Below are 17009 nucleotides of genomic sequence, written 5' to 3' on the forward strand. Positions count from 1 at the left end.
TTAGAAGAATATGAATAAAACATGTTTGTATATGAAATGTAATAAACTAAAAAAAAAACCCCAATGTAAAAACTGCACCAGGGTTTATCCAACAAAAGAACGATCTTGACTTCATTATAGCTTTGCTTGGGGTTGTTTTCCTCAGATGTCAGCCACAATAACCTCAAACACCATGCCAGAGATGAAGCAGAAATGTTAAAATAAAGCACTGCAAAACAGCTGATGCTTATTTTTTCTATATTTTTGCTGGCCCTGCACTGATGTTAATGCTCCAAAACCCAAAGTTTGTGCAAAAAACCTTAAATCATGCATTCCGTATATAGGAGTATGCATTTACATCACTAATACAGTGTTAAGTGCCCAATTTCAAATTGCGTGTTTAGTTAATAGTTATCACGCTTTCTAGTCTGTAGGCTGTTGTGATCAACAATATTTCAAACACTGATTCACTGTTTTATCCATTTTATTTTATTCCACATGACAGACAAGTTTGTTCTTTGTGCTGAGACAGCAAACAATGCCACTCTGCATGAGCCTTGTAGCTGCACTGATTGAAGCAGCGGCATAGAGGGAATCACTGTTCTGTGATCGGAGACCAGAGCCCCTCGGCCATCTCTGTCATTATCATCTCCACACAGCAAACAGCTGAATCATGAACAGCACCCTCACACAGAAATGCAGGCTAACACCAGGCCTGGGGTGTAATGCTGGATGACCTTTCTGTCTCAGTCCACAGAAGGGAGCTTGTTTCCATTTATGAGTGACCATCTCTGACTCTCTCAGAGAAAAAAACGCCGCTGTAGTGAAGCGCAAACGCTGCTAACTGAAATTAGTTTCACTTTGTATCAGTGCCACTTTTGTTTTCTTTTTGAATAATTCTAGGCTTTAATTCTTTGGAAACCAACAACCTGGATAAGAACCATGGTCCTGATTCACAAATACACCAGCGGTTTCTTAAGAAACTCAAACCACAGTTTCTTTTCTCTTCCTCTCCCTTTATTTCCCATGCATGCAGCTGGATACTCTCTCCCATGCTTTTTTAATGTGGTTGAAATTCTCATTTTGATTTCACATGACGTAAACAGAAGTATGATGACGGACAATTTGGAACAAAGACAGGAAAAGTCTGACTCTTTTCCAGGGTCGCAAACCTTTCTACTGTTTCCTGTCTAATGCACTGACTGGCTAGATTAATGTGAATAGAAATCAACTGAGTATGCAGCCAAATAGGACACAATGACGTGTGCATGTTTTAAACTTAGAAAGCCTGTGCAGAGTTAGTCTGACATGTCAATTCCTGCACAGTGAGATAAGATATGTAATTAGAGTACTAAATCACAATCTTATGTTAGATAAAGTCTAATGACAGATGAGAAACAAGAAGAAATTAGCTGTTTATACTGATGGTTTGGTTTGATTTTTTATTCATTTATTTTTACTTTTTTACATATTGGGATGAATCATTTTGCTGACTGAAAAAGATAAAGATAAGATAAAGATTCCTTTATTGTCGCTGTACTTGGGCATTGTACAACTTGAGCAGAGCTTACGTTTCAGCAGACTAGCATACATACATTCTTACTTGCTTACAGTCATCATTCATTCCACATAAATAATAAAACAGCAAATATGTACTATGATGTAATGTTACATTAGGCAGCATTGGTGGACATTGTACGGGCAAAGGCGTAATCTTCAAAATCTGGGTATTATACCCAAAAAAGACAAGGCTACTTCAAAAATACAGAATCGCAGAAATAAGCTATTTTAAGAACAAAGTAAAAGAGGTCAACTAAACTGAATTATTCTCAAGAAAATAACATTTAATAAAATAACATAACTCAACAAACTGAGCTACCCAAATGAGAGACAGCTCAACCTATATAGTTACTCAATAAACTATTTTAAACATCAGAGGGGAAAACCACAGAGACAATAGCTAAACATAATACAAGAAGAAACCCCATTCTCCCCTGTGTGATCACAACACTAATTTCGGTGGCCTCTACACTTAAACCAGCTCCACCCACTCCTCTTTTACTCAGACCTGGAAGGACTGGAGCAGAGCATTTCAGTTGTGGGTTGTGGGTAACCATCACACACAGAAATATTGCAGGTAGGGGCGGTGGGTGAAGCTCACTAGGTCCATTCACTGGGCTTGTCATTCAGTGTTGTGATGGATGGCCTGGCTGTCCTGTTTTTTAAACACCTGTACCTCCCACCAAAGCGCATGAGGTTGAACAGGTGCTGTCCAGGGTGAGACGAGTCGGCAGCAATTTTCTTAGCTGTCCTGTGACACAGAGAGCACTCTGTGTCACAGCTTTTGTGCTCTCTTAATGAACCTCTGCAGGTTTTTCTAGTCTGCCAGCAAGCAATTAGCATACCAAACTGTGATGCAGTCAGTCAGGACACTCTCTATGGTGCTGTGGTGAAAAGCCACCAACAGTCTCTTCTCCAGATGGTTCCTCCTCAGCATCCTAAGGAAGTGGAGTCTTTGCTGGGCTGTTTAACCACCGCGTTGGTGTAAGTGGTCCATGAGAAGTCCTGAGCTATTTAAGTCCACAGGAACTTAAAGGAGGACTCTCATTGAACAGTCTGTGCTGATGTGGAGTGGAACATGTTCCCTTCTGTGCCTGCTGAAGTCAATCACCATTACCTTAGTTTTGATGGTGTTGAGCTGAAGGTTCAGCGTACCATCCCACCAGTTTTTAACCTCCTCCCTGTACGCAGTTTTATCCCCTTCACTGATGAGACCAATGACTGTAGTGTCATCAGCAAATTTAATGATGGTGTTAGAGGGGTAGGTAGGTGTACAATCATTAGTGTGTGGGTGGGTGTACAGGAGAGGGCTCAGCACACTGCCTTGGTGGGAGCCTGTGCTGAGGGTCATGGTGGAGAAGCCTGCAGTACCTCAACTAAGGGCGATTTGGACAGAGAATCCCTGATCCAGGCACAGGTGGAGGGGGGGCAAACTGATATTAATCAGCTTGTCAACCAGAATTTCAGGAATGATGGTCTTGAATGCTGAACTGTAATCTATGAACAGCATTCTGATACAGTTTCGAGGTTCCAGAGTCCTGTGTAGGGGTGTGGCAATGGCGTCCTCTGCTGATCTGTTTGCGCTGTAGGCAAAGCAATAAAAGTCTAGGTTCCGTGGTAAGCAGGCCTCCATGTGCTGCAGGATAAGCCTCTCAAAGCATTTAATGACTGCAGATATTAAGGCGATAGGTCGGTTGTCTATGAGACACCTTGGGGCAGATGACTTTGACACAGGAATAAAGTTGTTTGTCTTCAGATATGGGGGGATGGTGGTCTGTGACAGTGAGAGGTTGAACATCCTGGTCAGGACTCCCCTTAGCTGGTCAGCGCAGGCACAAACTATTTTACCAAGTACTCCATCCAGGCCAGCAACTTTCCTGATGTTTACAGCTTTCAACACCTGCTTCACCTGGTGTTCCTGGAGGGTGAAAGAGCAATTCCTGTGTGTGTGTGTTCATTCTTCAACATGAAAACAACTTAAAACTTCTTCAGTCTCAAGAAAATGAAAAGTCTTGAAAAACTTTGGCAGATTCTTCAAGATAAGAAAACAATGTTTTTCTCATTTAACCTTTTCATCTTTACAGCTTTTTATTAATCAGCACATAAAAAATGTTCATGACATTACTGAAAGGATCCTATATTTACTTTTAGTGACTAAACCTTTGTTTATATTTAGAATTTAAGCAACTTGAAATATGTTTTTATGGCTTTAAAATGAAATTAATTTGCTGTATACGTACATGGATAAACTCACTGGACACTTCATTCTGTACACCTTATGAGTACCAGGTGGATGCTTTTTGCCTTCAGAACTGGCACAATTCTTTGTGGCATAAGTTCAATCAAGACCTGGAAACATCCCTCAGAGATTTTGGTGACTTCAGGAGTCATTTGAATACAGTGAACTCATTGTCATCATCAAGAAATCGGCTTGACATGATTGAGCTTTGTGACATGCTGTGTTATCCTGCTGGAAGCAGCCATCAGAAAATTGGTATACTCAATACTTAGGTAGGCTGTGGCATTTAAGCGATGTTCAGACGGTAATGAGGAATCCAAAAGTACCAAGAAAATATCACCAGAATCACCATCCTGAACCTTTGATACAAGGATGGATCCATGCTTTCATGTTGTATACACCAAATTCTGACCCTAGCATCTGAATTTCTCAATACAAATCAAGACTCTCCAGACTAGGCAACATTTTTCCGATTGTCTCTTGTCAGGTATTGGTGAGCTCATGTAAATTGTAGCCTCATTTTCCAGTTCTCAGCTGACAAGTGGCAAGTCTCCTGCTGCTGTAACCCATCTGCTACAAGGGTCGACATGTTGTGTGCTCAGAAATGCTCTTCTGAACAGAGGTTTGAAGTAACGAAGTACAAATACTCTAATAATAATAGTAGAATTTGCAGGTATCTGTACTTTGTATGAGTATTTATTTTTCTGACAACTTTTTACTTTTACCCCCTACGTTTCTTTTTAGCAAATACCTGTACTTTCTACTCCTTACATTACCAAAACAGACTAGTTACTATATGTGCATCTATAGCTTTTATACTCGGGGGTTACAGTGGGCCAGGGTGTTCTGGGAATCCATCCTACCTCACAAACCAGCCTACTGGTTGTTACACCACAAAATTATATGGCAGTCCTGTCTTTGTGAATATGAGATGGAAGCATAATCTGACGAGTAAAGCTAAGTGGCAATCGTCCTACATACTTAAATTTATACTGGAATTATTGGTTTTTTTTGGGGGGAATTAATGTGTGACAGCAGAATTGTGCATAAACCACGTACGGTAGGACGCTTTGCCAAAGTAGGATGGTTTGTCAGAACCGCAGGTGGCGGTAAGTTGTGGTAATTCTGACTCTAGCTAGCGCTACAGAAAAGGAGAAAACAAGACGGGAATGATTTCTTTTTTATATAATTTTATTTTTTAATGGCAGGTCATTTCAAATGAACTGCTTCTATCATCTCAACAAACAACAACTGTTTGTCTGCAGTTTGTTGCTCAGTTTGGTGCTAGCTAAAGGTCCAGCTGCTGTATTTCACAGGGAGAGAAAAGAATGAGAGCTAACTTCACCCAGTAATGGAGAAAGATGTAGGAAGAAAAAAAAGTAAGCTATACCAACGTTGTGTTATTCAAATGGTGCATGAAAATACTTTTGTCCAGGATAAACAGGTTAGTTTGTGTTAATGTGGTGAATTCACAGTAAAACGCCGTGTTGAACTGGTGCACAGTGACTGTGGTGCTTATGGTCAGATTTAGGTTACATCAAGTGTAGCAGAAATGAATTTGCATTTTGCTTATGATGATTAAATTAATTAACCAATTTCCAGCTTTATACAGTCTAGTGTAAAGACAGTATAAACAGTATAGTTTCAGGTTAGGGAATGGACATGAGCTATGATAGCTAGTGAAACTACTGACATCATGTTGAATTTAGTTGTGTAAATCCACAAAGTGCGACAGGTCACTTGTGCACATCATGTACACAAAGAAAACTTACTGAAGCTTATATTACAATTATTGTGAGTTGTGATTCTTTTCCCTTTGCTGAGCCACTACACAGATCTTAGGATTCCTTCACCTGCTGAATCCCACTGTAACCCTTGACTGTATTCATTTTACTGTTTAGGTGTGGACGTAAAGTCACCCTCTATCATGTAGGCAACAGAAAATAGTAATTTTTTTTAATTCTTCACTGCAGGTGTCCTACATAACAGATTCAAACTAAGCACATCCATTAGAATTGAAATTTAGATAGGAATAACATTTGTATTCTTATGTTATGTATGATTAAAGAATTGCTTCAGTACTTATTTTTTTTATATTAGTATCTATACTTCTACGTAAGTAAAGAAAGTCTGTACTTTTGCCACCTGTGGTGCTCATGCTCACGACAGGGTGCTAATGACTCTGCTTCTGAATACCTTGCTTGTACCAACTGGCTATTTGAGCTACTGTTGTCTGGTCACTCTCCTCTGACTTCTGGCATCAACAAGGCATATTCACACAAGAACTGCCGCTCACTGGATACTTCCTCTTTTTCAAACCATTTTCAGTAAACCCTAGAGATGAGTGTGTGGGGAAAATCCCATTAGATCAGCAATTTATGAAACACTCAGACCAGCCCACCTGGCACCAGCAACCATTCCACATTCAAAGTCACTGAAATCACCTTTCTTCAGCCTTTTGGATACTTAATTGCTTCAGAAGATTTTGTTAACTTTTCTGCATACCATGTCTAAAAGCATGGAGTTGCTAGTATGTTTTTCGTTAATTAGATATTTATGTTATCTAATAAAGTGGTCAGTGAGTGCAGGTGTAAAACTAAGGACTAGAGCCCGTGAAATACAGACAGCAAGTAAAACTAAAAAGGGAGTGAAAGAAAGCTACTCTTCAAAATAAAACAGGAAACAACCAAAGCAAACAAAGGAAACATAAACGACCCACGTAAACACCTAATATAAACCAAATAAAGCCTTGTGTTTTTTAAAACAAGAATAGAAAACAGAGAAAAAAGAAAGCCCTATGACCTTTTACATTTTGTGGCCTATTTGTTCTACTTCAGTTTGAGCCTAATTGGGCCTAATTTATAGATCCAGCAGAGGACCTGCTTGTCACTCCTGCTAAAGAAACATGATATGATGCTGCCCTCTCCTGTACACTTAAAGAATTTATGATTAAGCCAATCATGCTGTTCATAAATCATAAAAAAAAACAAAAAAACTTTCTGTTTACCCGGTGTTCAGCTTATCTGATCTCTGATCTCCTGTGAGGATCAAGGCAGAGCTTTACCCGTGGGAACTTTATTTGATTTCCAAATGTTTATTATTTTTTTTCATTTACACTGAAAGCCACAGTGAACACTGAATATTCAGGTGATCAGTTCTGACCTGCATTAAGGCAGAGAGAGAAACCTGATTAGCGCTGTTTAGCTTACACTGTAAAAAATGTTTGTGAAAATTACAGTGAAAAACTTCCAAAGGCAACAGGACTGGACCATAAAGTAAAAAATAATACCTTACTTTACCAGAAACATTCAGTTATTGTAAATCAAGAACAGTATGTGACATTAATGTTTACTGTTAATGCATTTAAAAAAAACCCCTACAGTTCTAGGTGAAAATATATTTTTCATTTGTAAAAGTACAGTGAGTATACCATAATTTCAAAAGCAATTGCAATAAAATACATTTGAGGCATTTTGCTCTACATTTAACTTAAACTTAACAACCAGCCATCATTCTGAAAACTCATAAAGTCTCAATTTCTGCAAAAAAACCCCATGTTAAGTATTAAATATTAATTCTTTTAATCTTTTTCAGAGAAAAAAACTGCTTCAGAGTTTAAATATGATTTTTTTTCTTTTTTCTGAACTGTATGGGGAGTGGAATATCTTTGAGTTTCTTCAACATAAACCCAGAGAAGAGCACAAAAGTTGAACCAAAGCAAAACAAGAAGCAACTGCGAGAGAACCCAGGAGTCGTCAGACTCGTTGCAGGTCTCGTCGCTGATTATGAATAGAAAGAGACATGTTAACTGTTATAGCTGTCGTAACATGGACTTAACTGAACTGTTGAGGCTGAATATGTGTTTTCAGTTAACCTCAGTGATTTAATCAGCAGTTAATTTGGTTCTGTTCAAGTGTGAACTGAAATGTTTACCATACTTTTTGGTGGTGTTACCAATTCCAAATGATGACTTGAGCGATAACCTCAAGGCAGCAGGAACTTGTTTTTTGTGATTTTTCTTACTGTACTTTCAGTTTGGTCAAATGGGATGAGGGGTAGACTGACTTTGTTTATATAAATCTCTAAATGGCAACTATTATGTTGAAATTTCAACATTACCTGCAGGGAATAATCCTTTTGGCTTTTTTATTGGCAGAAACAACTTTTCATAGCTTTTTATTCATTTGAAATATTCTGTGATACTTTGCAGAGTTTACTGGTTAATGTTTTCAAATTCATAAAATTGTTTCTGAAGAATATTTGTGCCTTTGTTTCAGTGCCTTTGTGATACTTCAGAGTGTGTTGAATGCTGATGATATTTCTAAGATCTACAACAGGGGTGGGCAACTCCAGGCCTGAAGTGCCGGTGTCCTGCAGGTTTTAGATGTGTCCTTGATCCAACACAGCTGATTCAAGTAGTTAAATTACCTCCTCAACATGTCTTGAAGTTCTCCAGAGGCCTGGTAATGAACTAATCATTTGATTCAGGTGTGTTGACCCAGGGTGATATCTCAAACCTGCAGGACACTGGCACTTAAGGCCTGGAGTTGCCTACCCCTGATCTACAGGATCTCCTGTAAGATAAATAAACTGAATCCATATCTCACAAAACTTTTCAGTGATTAAGAGTAAATTCCATTATGTATCTATACATTGCTTTTGTATAAATTGTCTTGTTTTTATAACACTTTAAAAAAAATAGCCTTTTGGTCCTACCATATTTAAAGCATTGCATTTAACTGAATGGATGGTTGTGGGGATGGAGAGAAACACTTACTGACCATCATGACAGCCAGAAAATGGTGAGATTCTTATTTGCTGGAAAAGCTAACTCACCAGTGGACATACTTGACATGGACCTCATCAACGTCTTTGCTGTCCTACTAGTCGCCCCTTCTGATCACAAACTTGTCTTTTGAAGGATTAGCAGCAGTGGTTGGACAATAGGTGTACATTCATTTAACAACAGAGGGATGTAGGTTCATTTCTTTTTGTAAGTGTAAGATTACTAGTGTATGGATTTTTTGAAGTTAAGCACTGCATAAAGTGAACCACTGCAACATTTTGCCAGTGTTTGCCACACAGGTTCTTTTTTTTTTTGTTGCTTCCTACAGTTGATCAATGTTCAAAAGTTTTTGGATGAACTTGGATGTGTCGTGGAATTTTGTAAATAAAATCTGCAACACTGAAAGAGCTGTGATCAAACTATTTATTACTGCGCAGGAGAACACACATACACACACCAAAACATAACAGGTTCATAGTAATGAGCGTTCAAACCTCGGGGTGTCGCTGCGCCCCGTTTACGCCATCGCACAAACTCTGTGTATCTTTTCTCTGTGTATCTTTTAGTTACAACAGTCTTTTGTCCAACCCGGGCTGTTGCTGAACAAAGAAGACTTCCACTATCTTTTCCCAGGCCAGCACCTGGCGCTAGCCCTGAACTTTATCCTTCTGAGCAAAACAGTTAGCAGATAACATAGATAACATAGTGCTTAGGCCTAGCTAAGCAGTTTTCACAAGGTCTTGCTGATACATACTTACTTAATCTTGAGCATGCAAAGGTTATACAAAAATCATACAGTGAAATTCTTACCACCTAAATCTAAATGTGAGGGTTAACTAGAATTTTCCCATTACAGATGACATCGATTTTTTTACTTTTCAAGTTGTAAATGGAGAGCTGGTTCAAACCTAAGGATTGCTGTCCCTGGTGTTGCTTTGTAGTCCTACAGTTGTGGTGAGTTTGGGCAGTAGCACAAAGTTTGGTTTTCATGCACTTTGCTGCCTCAGTTATTATATAGATTTTTTTTTACATGTTTCTATGATACAGTGAAGACAGTAAATATGAAAATTCGTGGATACATTATATATAGTTTTGATTAAAAGGTTTCATATAATGGTGGATTAACCATTACAGAAACAAAACATGATTTAGGTAATTACTAGAACTGTTCATTTATAAACCTCATATTAGGTGGCAGTCTAATACATTTTATGCATTGTATGACACATTCTTTTTCTAGCAGGCCTTTAGTGACCTTTGTACTATAGAAACTTAATACACACGAAAGCACAAACTTGTATCAGGTAAATTTATTATGGAGTCAGGGCAAGGTCTAAAGAAATTATTATAGTTATTATAGATAAGTTTTACTTATCCGTTTTTTAAAAGTGAGTCTGAAATACCACAGCTTACAACAAAAACAATAAATGATAAGCATAATGCATCATAATGCTCAGTGTTTTAATAGGTAAAAGAGGAAAATGGATGGGCCTCTTTGCTGGTCTGCTAATCAGAAGGATGTGGAAAAAATGTTACACAGTGAAGTGGAAACTACTTTCTCCCTCAATCTCATTCAGTCTGTTAGATCTGCTAAATTTGTGGCAAGGAGCCACGGGTCAGACTCGAACCTAGACCAGCTGCTCTAAGCCGTCGCTCGCTCGAAACACTGAGCTAAACCAACGCCATGCTGAGTTTGCATATCCATCCTAGTCTCATCTCTGTGTTTTGATATTTCTTAAGTCTCCCCGGTAATGTCTCCATGTCTGTTTTTTCCCCAGTCCCGGTGTCAATTCCATGTGTCTGAGTCTCTGTGTGTGTTAGTTCCTGTATTACTGCAACAGCACTGCAACTTGCACATTGTTATTATTAATAGGAGTAGTTGTAGTATTAGTAATATTGTTTTTTTTGTCTTCTTCTTCTTATTATTATTATCATCATTGCAGAGAGGACCACGACAGCCATTAGTGTTCACTGTGGACTAACGCGGGGCCCTCACACAGAACTGGTGACAATACACAGATTAAGTTTCAGTTCCCTGACCATCATAGCCATCTGAGACTATCCCATTCTGAATAAACTCTTCAATCAAGGCTGGATACAGAGTCTGATATCCTTCATATTTAAATAGACACAAACAAAAGCTCAACACTGCTTTATGTGCAAAACCAGTTTCTTAATGTTTAACAATGTATCTTGGTTTACAGTGGGCTGTGTCTGTTATTTCCTTTGTCATTAACAATAAGCAGTGGTTGACTGTAAACTCTATGCTAGCTAACTCTAATTTCTTATGCATTGTACCGTATTTTATGCGGTGAAGTTCTGTCAACCACAGCTGCCAGTACTTTACCGTAACGTTTAATTTTACAATAAAATATCATGATCTATCTTACATTTGTACTGTATTTTTCACTGGTAAGAGCTGTAATGAGGTTTACAGTTAACTTTTGTTTTTAAAGTTGTTTACTGTAAACAGGATTATCATACAGGTGCTATAATTTAAAGTAAATGACTGTAAACAGGTTGAAATTGTCACCGTATTTTATACATTGAAGTCCTGGCAACCACAGCTGCCAGTATTTTACCGTAAAGTCTGCAAAAGAGTTTTACAGAAAATTACCGTAAATCGGTTTACGATTCATTTGTTGTCTATAGTAATTGACTGTAAACAAGTTCTAAACTGTTGAATTTACAGATGACAAAAAAGTGTACCATAATGTATTTTTCTGACAAACATACCTGCCAGTATTTTACCGTGAATTCAATTTATTTATTTATTTTTTTTGCAGTGTTTTGCTCTTGTTGCGACTTGTTGCAAAGAGGAGAAAAGGAAAAGGAAGAAAAGGAAAAGATTAGTGATCTGGAAGTTGAACATGCGTGTAAGTGAAAGTGCTGTAACACTGTAATTATATTATCCTTAAGTATGCATTAGGCTACTTAATGCCTTAAGCTACTCATATTAATTTCAAACTCATCTCCGCTCTATTGTTTGCACTTTTTTTACCCCCTAATAGACAATATAACAGTATAATGCATTATTAAATTATGCATTTTACATCTTCTCCTAGTCTTTATCCCTTCGCTTGTGCATCTTATTTGCAGATGTAAGTTGTTTGTTCCTTTGCTACTAAGTCATTCTCCCCAGTCAGTTGGAGGAAATCCAACAATTTTTTTTGTTAATTTACTCAGCATCAATCAGAAAAGCTCAGAGCAACAAAATGTTGCCTTGTTATAGGAGCTATTATGTTCTCTGTGTAACAAGTGTCAGTCTTGTTGAATATGTTTGGAAGATATTACAAATATTGACATTACAAATATCATTCTTGTCTTACATTCATTTCTTTAGATAGAAAAGCTTGCCATAGAGAAATTACATTATTAACACATCCAAAGAAATGTAACGTTTTTTCTGTAATTGGCAGCAGTTAACAGCTTCCAAAATCATAAACTTAGTTCTTCCTCCCTTAACCCATCTTTCAACCCATTTCTTTTTTTATGCTAAAATTTCTTCAGTTGCTGTGTACTTTGTGCTGAGCATGTTTAGCGCTGTTGTAGATTTGTAAAGACAATACATGTTGGTAAAGCAAAAGATCTCCCTCTTTCCATTATTGCTCTTTGTTCTGTGAGGGTGAATTAAAGTGCAAAAAGGGGTGAATCAGAATTAAATAACACTAACATTTCACAGTTTGTGAGCACACAAAAACTGTAGAAAAATGCAGTTTGTCAAAGTCGCCATATATAGGATTCATTCACTCACTCCATTTGGTTCTTTTGAAACAACCCGTTGAAATCAATATTTGACTTATTGTCCAATTAAATCAGTGTTGAAGCTGTCATTTTTAGCATCTACATAGATGTTAAACTCACCCTCAATAATGTTCTCTCCAAAGCAATTACTGTAGAATTACTGTAGCCCGATCTGGCAGGGAGGTGTGGGAAGCCAGATCGGGCGCCCCCCTTCCGGCTCTCCTCTCTGCTCTCTCCTATCTTGTCCCTTTTGTCTTACTTCTCTCTATCACATTTTCTATCCCTTTGAAGAAGTTAGGCTCCATAAATGCTAAAGAGGTAAGTATTATTTCTCAGTTGCAGTGAATAGATAGAAAATAAACTGTAGGAAACTAAACAGAAGAAAGCCAATGACACAATCCAGGGCCTGATCAACCCTGGCAGGGCCTCCTTGGATGAGGGTGTCTAGTGATAATGGCCAAAACACCTGATGAATCCAAGGTCCACTACTGATGATGTGTCCCAAATTTAAAATGATAATCTAGATCGATCGCTAATCCCTAAACCTAACCAAGGAAGGTAAATGGCAGATTAGCCTGAGTAAAAGACCGAAGGTTGAGGCACACAACGATGTGTGCTGCACACAGAGAGAGGTATCATTTCAGAAACACCAGGAAGACTAAAGCTCATTGCAGGGATAAAGCAGAACTCATGATCTTCACCAGCAGCTCTTTTTTTGAACATAAAGATATTATATTCAGTCCTGTAGAAAGTTAAATATTTAAATATATATTATGCTCTCTCGTTACTCTGGTATGAATGATTCCGAATTACTTTATGATAAATAACACACTATTGGCAAAAAACGGTGAAAGAATTCTGGATCAGAAGTTTTTAGTTCAACATACAAGTGACGACCTTTGACCTTCATCAGGTTTTATTCAATTGTGTCAGAGAAAACATCACATCCTCTTCATGCAGCTGACTACATTCAGTGTTTAAAACAGAAGTTGAGCAGGTCTGAGATCAGCACCTTTCTGAAACACCAAACTGAGGTCCTGTTAATGCTGGTATATAGTGACACAGTTACATGGGTGATCAATCCTTTTGACTTTATGTCTTTAACTTTATCTATAAACAGCTGCAGCTTTTACTGACAGCACATGTGGTACTTTAACCTTTGTACTGTTTTCATCAGTTAATTATGGAGTTACTACAAAGAGTAAAGCTATAGGATGATCTGTCTGCTGTCACTGCCTGGTGCTGAGGTCTGAATCTGAGGGCAGCTCCTGTAATCACAAGGAGAACAGAATCATCACAAACTGAAATATAAAGTTTCTCTCTCAAATCTGAAATAAAAAAATTCCAATATAATGTTTACCTTTGAGTTGTTGATGCTTTGTAAATGGAGGTATGCAAAGATGAGATGATGGAGCAGGTTTCAGTCCTGGTTCAGTCTGCTGCTGCATCCTGGCCACCAACCTACCGAGGTATTATCAGCAGTGTGTGAGCTGCTGCTTGGGTATTGAACAAGAAATATTAAGGCTTCAAATTATTTCTCTTAAAGGATGTAAGCTGTACAGAGTACTGCACATGTGACTTTGTGAACATACCTCATTAGCAATAATTCAGACAGTTTTTTAACATGAATGTTTGCAACAAACTCAGTACAAAAATATATACAGAGTCAGTGCTAAAAAAATCATCAGTGGAAAAATTAAACATATATTTGAACTTAAGCTGCCAAGCAGAAGCAGCTGGTTTCAGTACATAAATATCGGGCTTTGCTATTTAATTCGTAGTTACTGATTAATGAGGGGTTACTGAAGTGCCATGTTTGTTACTGTCCTTACAGATGTGGCAAGAGACAGACAACATGCTGCTGTTTGCACATATTTAATAATCAGCTCTGCACAGGAGCTGAAGCAGAGTCCAGCCTGTTGCTCTTACAGTAATATACTCATATTAAAGTACAGTAACAGTAGTTAGTGACGGAGCAGCCCGGTGCTTTTCTCTTGATTTCTGTGTACATAACTGATTTGTATCACTGCCAGTACATACAAACACAAATTCAAACTTTATCCTCGGAGCACAGATGTTTTAAACTGATCTACTTCTATATTTCCGATGCATGAAATCCATCTTAAAACCATATTTATTTTGTCTGTATTGGTTCATTTTGTACAGCAAATCTAACCTGGAAACAATCTACTGTCTGCCCTCTGTGGACATCAGTGCATTACCGCTTTGATGAAACTGAACAAGGTTAGAGGCATTAATTTGTGATGAGTATTGTGATTTGCCTGTTATTATTTGGATAAATAATCAGGTGTTCAGAAGGCTGAAACAGTGTGTGTGAAAGCCTTCAAAACAGTTTGTTACTTGCACACGCCAGACGGAGCCATTTTCATTCTTCGTTAAGATTTGTTTGGGTTTTGTTTTTTTTTACTAAAAAAAGATCAGCGTTGTTTCATTATATAATGTGTCTGAGATATATATTTTACAGGGATTACAGGCAGAGAAAGGGGAGTAGGGGTGTGCTCCAGGATGAAGACGAATAAAAGTGCACAAAATAGATGTGATATACACATGACAGTTCTTCCCTCATTACACTGCAAGGGTGATGAGAATCTATGAACAAATAAAAATAAAATGCAAACTAAACTTTTGTTGTTGTTTTTTAAACATTTTAAGTTTTTAGCTTTAACTTTTTTTAAATTTTGATTTTAAAATTAGTTTCATTTTGCATCAGTACCATTGTATTTACATCATGAGCTTTACATAAAACATTACTCAGCAGCATTTACAGCCACTTAAAAAATCATCCTATGCTTCACTTTAACCCTCTACTGCATGACTTTTTAATTTTTGGGGAAAAAATTATTTCTCCCTATTTTGGTGGAGCTTTAGGGTCCCTAATAATATATCAATCATAAAATTTGACACCCTGCCCCCCCCCAAACAGATATTGGTTTGTTGCTTCAAGGCAACACTGTGCAACAAGGGTAGTAAAATGCCAAGTTATTCTATAATAAGTTGTATTAGTACAACAAGGATGAACAAATAAATAAACAACAAATAAACAATGTAAACATTTCACAAACCAATAAAACACCAAAATGCATCCAACATTTGACCCTAACCCTATGCACGCGCGTTCACGCGCACACACACACACACACGTTGTGTTTCCATCACTTTTGTGGACATTACATTAACTTACATTAATTTCCTGGAGACTTATCCTGACTCTACCCATCACAAGTCCCTGCCTGAACCTTATCCTAACCCTGACTCAAGCCTTCACCCTAAAATTGAATGATTTACCTTGCAATTTGTCCCCATAAAGTAGGCGAGACCTCACAATGTGAGTGTGTAAATAAATTTGTGTCCCCACAACAATAAGTAATACACGACCACACACACTGACACCCGCACAGCAATATTGGTATGGCAGGGATCAGGCCCACACAATGTGTTTACACATGGCCCACATACCGCAAAGAATGATGGCCCTTTGGTGGCCCAGACCTGGTTTGCCAGAGGTGGTCCACACATGGGCCAGCACAAGGCCAGTTTCAGACACCCTAGTCGTCCTGTGCTGGCCCATGTGTGGATTACCTCTGGCAAACCTGATCTGGGCCACCAAAGGGCCGTTATTCATTGCGGTATGTGGGCCATCTGTAGGTGGTATGCAGCCACGGGCCAGTTGTAGACACAATGCTGGCCCTGTGCTGGCCCAGAACAGTTTCAGCTCTGGCCTCAGATGTCAGCATAATGTGTACCTTAATCAAGCCATGCAATAACAACATGTGCCGGAACATGCAAAACAGTGCAAAAGTAACATACCGAAACTGTTCAGACAGTGAATGGACTGATTTTTATATAGCGCTTTTCTACTCTCCCAGAAGTGCCAACTTGATACCAGATCCTGGCCAGACCTGCTTGCTATGTGGGCACTAACACACACACAGACACAGTTACTTTACCAACTGACCCCTGACCCCTGAGCTCCTAAGTGTCCCTCAAACCTCATTCAGGCATCCACTCCTCTACTTCACTGTCACTCCCTGAAAGCTCACTGTCCTTACTTTCTGAGGACAGAAAGTGCACATTCCCTTGGTTTCCTTGCATAAAAGGTATTTACATCCATGTCCTGTAATTATGAGTAGATTGTAAAGTAAAAAGCATTGACTATGATCATATAAATGCACACAAACACATCTCTACACACATATGCAAATGCACTATAGTGCCTGAAAAAAATTGGGCTAACTGCGCAGTGTTGCCTTGAGGCAACGAATGAAAATTAACAGTTTTACTATATAAATAAATTTTAAAAAGTAGAAAAAACAATCAAATATGCTTCTTAACATATTCATGCACATACAAGTATTTTTTTAATATACATTTATTTCACTATAAACATGTAAAATAGTGATCTTTATCTTGCCTCTGAATGGAGACATCTCTCATGTACTGCAGCTTGCAGAAAGGGGTCCTGCCCCCCCCCAAATATAAGTCACACCACCTTCAACTCATCATTTTATTGTAAAGAGATGTGCCTGGTAGCATTATTTGAAAAAAAAAAGTTTTTTTTTTTTGAAGGGCCAGTGTAAGGCATAAAAATGTGGTTTGTTGCCTCAGGGCAACGCTATGCAGTAGAGGGTTTTAAACCAGGTTGGAAAGATTTGGGTTTTAAAATGTGGGCCGTCAGAGGTC

The sequence above is a fragment of the Pelmatolapia mariae genome, linkage group LG13 (assembly GCF_036321145.2).
Source record: "Pelmatolapia mariae isolate MD_Pm_ZW linkage group LG13, Pm_UMD_F_2, whole genome shotgun sequence".
In the NCBI taxonomy this organism is placed as follows: domain Eukaryota; kingdom Metazoa; phylum Chordata; class Actinopteri; order Cichliformes; family Cichlidae; genus Pelmatolapia; species Pelmatolapia mariae.